Genomic DNA, 4,709 nt, shown 5'->3' on the forward strand with positions numbered 1-4,709 from the left:
ATTCGTGTGAACCGGAACAGCTGCTGCTTGTTCCGCGTTGCAATTATGGCCCCCTATCTAATTTCACTTGTGTCAACGGAGTCAACGCGTGTCATATAAAACGATATTTCAAATAAGTGATAAGCACTGCGGATGGAACCCGCCACAGCTGACGTTAGATACAATCAGAGACTGTGTGACGCAATTCTCGCAAATGAAGATGAAATGATTAAAACCGAGAATCGCCGCCATGACACGAACGGTAAGAGGAGTGTGTTAGGCGATACAGGAACACCTTCATGTAAATGTTAAATTATGAGAAATGTAATATGAGTTGCGCAGATAGTGCTGACTCAATTAAACAGATAATAGAACTAAGAAAAAACGTTTAAACTGTGCGAACGAATGCGAATACAACTAGCGTAGGTCGAGTTAATTAATAAAACTAAATTATACAAGGCGTAATGAATAACACAACGAAGAACGCAACCGATGTAAGGCCCTCGCACAAGGTGCGAATTCGGCACGCACCAACGGCGCTGCGCTAATATATGCACTTACTTTTGCTTGTGACAAGGCGCGGCACGGCAAGGCACAATCTATCACTATATATTATCAGGGGTAAATAATTTCAAAGAGAGATTGGTTACACCCATAGATTAATATAGTAGACTTCATATATTTCTTTAAACACACACGCGCGCGCGCGTTTTTTTCTTATCGTAACTCTATATGTGAACTGATCGAGACATATGCAGCTGTCATTTGTTCGATTATAGACGTAGCAATATTACTGCTACTATATTACTACATTATAATTATATATGCACTTAGTTTTGCTTGTGACAAGGCGCGGCACGGCAAGGCACAATCTATCTGCACTATATATTATCAGGGGTAAATAATCTCAAAGAGAGACACCCATAGAAACAATATAGTAGACTCTATATATTTTTGGGAAATGATTAGACCTCTCAAAACCTAAAAATGTTCGTTCTGTGTTGCAGTTTTAAACACGTCGCACAAACGTTTTAACACTAAACAGGGCGACGTAGTATATCTGGTTAGAGAATCCATTTAGAATTTGTGTCATTTAATTAGATAAGCTAGAGTAGATCGTGCGGTATGGGTGAGACATTGTACTCACAAGAACAATATTTCGCGTTAAAAATTATGTGACAAAGAAAATGTTGCAATAAGAAAATGTAAAACCTTGAACTTAGAAAGAACGTAATTATTGCGTTATTGATCAAAAATAACGCAGTCGACAGGATTCGAACCTGTGCGGGGAGACCCCAACTGATATCTAGTCAGTCGCCTTACGGTACGGTACCAGTCAGTACCACTCGGCCACGACTGCCAACATATACTTCCGTGAAACACGCCTCATTCACTTGGCTAATATTCAAGTCGGTGTAAATCATTATATCTTGTCCAAAATTTTCAAGTTTGTGTACATGTTAACGGGATAGGCAAGGAAATACATTTTAATCAGGTATTTAAAGCCATATATATAACGGGCCGCATGGCCCCCGAAAAACCGACTCGGCGCACGGGTAAATCAAAGCCCGCCGCCGACCGCGCGCCCCCATACTGCGAGTTTTGACCTGAGAGATGAAACAATCGTTCAATTTGATGGTCACAAACCAAGATCCTGAATGTGTCTTCAAACCAAGCAGAGTTGGTCAGTTCATATTGGCAACCACATGAAAATGACATCTGATTCTTCGTTTCGTGCGGGACAGTTCTTCGACTTTTCAGCAGTACATTGTCCACGAGGTTTTCACCTTAGGTCTTTGTCTCCACCATGTTTCAACTGGAATTTTGGTTGTGCCGACTTCGGGCTTTTGCTCACATGCTTCTGACAATTCTGTGTTGACCGTCCGGCTGACTGGTCTAATTCGAGACTTACTTATTGTTTCACTAGCAATGGTTGCTGCAACATGGATTCCTTTCTTGTTCTTGAACTGCATTCAACCACGCTCATCATGTTTCCCTCATTCATTATTCAGGGATTGGGCTACAGGGGATGTTACCCTCCTTCTTACACTTTTTCCTGAATGGTTTTCTTCCCTTACATTTTTGTCACATATTTCGTCCAAGCCGGACACTTCTTCTCTCCCTCTCTCGTGGTCATAGCTACAAAAAATCACAGTTATTATGGATTCGATTTGTCTGCAGGCCTTATTACCTTATCCGGTGTTGGTTTCTGTGTGCATTTGATGTTTCTTCTTTAGCCAGGGCCTAGGGGCCAGGCCTTGTAGCGATGAGCTCTTGCATCACTTATATTTATCCTCTGTGCACCGGAAGTAGCATCACGAATTTCCTTCACATGTTTGTTACGACTGTTCAAACGCTCTACATATCGTGATAGCTCTGTCAAGTGTCAATTTTCTTCACGTCTAGTAACAGCTCTTGTAAGGTTACCAGTTGCGCTATTCAGACGATCTTGTCTCGTAGCATCCTGTCAGTTTATCCTTGAGATTGCACTCGATGCACGTGTCCTCAATCTGTCGAAGAATTTGTTCGAACAGATCTTGAACGATGCGTTCAAAATCTGTGTGATCTCGTTAGCACTCTCGCTTGCTTACGGGGGTTAACAATATGTCGCCAAGGCGTCCAACCACTTTTCACGGGGTCATCTTTGTCCCAGCTCTCCCCCATGTTAAACTGATCATAGATCTCGAGAACTCTAGGTCCTGCACAGCTTCAACAATATAGCCGTTTGAACTGGTTTTGTCCTTTTGGTTCCGACCGGAGGGCTGCCAAATGAGACTTCTCAACTGCGACGTCAATTTTCTTGAAGTTTTCCGGGACATTGCCAGAACTCACCTCTAACCGGAGGTGGTAATTGAAATTTGCTCTCGGCATGGCGTGACACGCTTACTCACAAATACAGACTGTCCTCATATTGCGCTGTTCTCGCCGCGCTTTCACCGCTGCCTCCATGTTGATAAGATTAAGGTTCAACAAATAACAGGACAAGACACACGATCCGAGTCAAGTTCTTTACGCCTATGTTTCTCCGAATTCTTAAGTAACATTCGCTATGCATTATGACTGACAGCGTACATGTTACTATACCGGAATCACTCTTGGGACAATTGAAACGAAAAACTTACAGCATTACGTTTACACGCTGATTCCAACACAAACAGCTTGGAAAGTTTCCCCAAATTTGATAGTATTGGAAGATGACATCGATGCATCATCTCGGCTGACCACGTAATGCAATCCCTTGTCTACCACACATCTCTAGACATTTTATTGATTGAGGTCAGATTCTTCTGTATTTTGCAACACGGAGTGCAGCTGTCGATGGATACATAGCATCGATTCCGTTGGGGTTTTTCACTGGTCTCTGCAAATTTCGTTCAAGCTTACACACGACGGGCTGCTTCGAACTCGCGCGGTCGATTCAGCAGGTAGATATAGACGTAGACGTGTACATATAGGCCAGTTGCATGCCATGGGCAGGGCAGTCATCAGAGCTGTATATAAGGTTTTCTATATACACGCTTTCTATGAGGGCAGTACGGTTTTATTTACGGTAGCTTGCAGTGTAATTATTTTATTTTTATTCTTTTTTATTTAGCTTTCAAAAGGGGGGGCACGGCCGGATGTGCCCCATTCTAAATCGCGCTGGTTGAGAGTCTCTGGTGGCCTTGTACGTGCAATAATTATGGCTTATCAAAGCGCAATATGTGTTCTGTTTGAGTAGAGATTATATGATTATTTGAGAACTTATCATANCGTTTGGGAAAAAAAATTTCGCGAGCCGGCCAGCGCGCGCGCTCACCTCCGCCGCGGTGTCGCATGCTTCCACCTCGATAGATACGCGGACGCCGCGCACGCGCTGCTGCGGGCGCGTCGCCACGACGACGGCGACGACGACGTCGTCAACGCCTGGCTGGAGAAGTGTCGCGCAATGATGGGAGCCGAGTTTCCTGCGGAGGAGACGGAGGAGGCGGAAGCTGCTGTCACCGAGGTTGCCACGGCGACGCCTCCGCCGCCGCCGCCGCTACAGGTGAAGCGAGACTGGTACCAGACGGACGGCTTTGTCGTTGTCACGGTGATGATGAAGAAGCTGACGACGGACGAGCATGCGGCGCCACCTGGCGGCGTGGCGCAGAACCTCAGCTCGCGTGGAGACCTCGTCCTCGCGCTGGCCCACGACGTCGTCCCGGAGCAGTCGACCTTCAAGGTGATGACGACGAAGGTCGAGCTGAAGATGAAGAAGCTGGAAGGGCTTCGCTGGGAGGCGCTGGAAGCTGCGCGCGACGACACGCACGCGAAACAGTTCAAGCCGGCGGAGAGTCGCCACGGCGACGACAACGACCCGGCCGCCGCGCATCGTTACCCGTCCACGTCAGGGAGGGACTGGGACAAGGTTGCGCGGGACATGGAGCACAAGGAGAAGGATACGAAGGAGGAAGGGGAGGCGGCGCTCAACCAGCTGTTTCAGCAGATCTACGGCGAGGGCAGCGAGGAGGTGAAGAAAGCGATGAACAAATCGTTCGTGGAGTCCGGCGGAACGGTGCTCAGCACAAACTGGGGCGAGGTCGGAACGAAGAAGATCGACGTCAAGCCACCAGACGGCATGGAGTACAGGAAGTGGGATCAGTGATCGGCATGCGCGTCCTTTCTTATTTTGTCGTTTGCAGGATGCGGTGAGTAGAGCTTATGTTGATGCACCTCTCTGGGTTTTTCGTCTGATTCTGAGGCACGTT

At 46.6% G+C, this 4,709-nt stretch overlaps 1 pseudogene; it reads left to right on the forward strand.

Annotated features, from left to right (window-relative positions):
• Positions 1-3,035: 3,035 nt before the first annotated feature.
• On the forward strand, positions 3,036-4,703 carry LOC106813016 (annotated as a pseudogene).
• The last annotated feature ends 6 nt before the right edge of the window (positions 4,704-4,709 follow it).

The sequence above is a fragment of the Priapulus caudatus genome, unplaced genomic scaffold, assembly GCF_000485595.1.
Source record: "Priapulus caudatus unplaced genomic scaffold, Priapulus_caudatus-5.0.1 Scaffold715, whole genome shotgun sequence".
In the NCBI taxonomy this organism is placed as follows: Eukaryota; Metazoa; Priapulida; class Priapulimorpha; order Priapulimorphida; family Priapulidae; genus Priapulus; species Priapulus caudatus.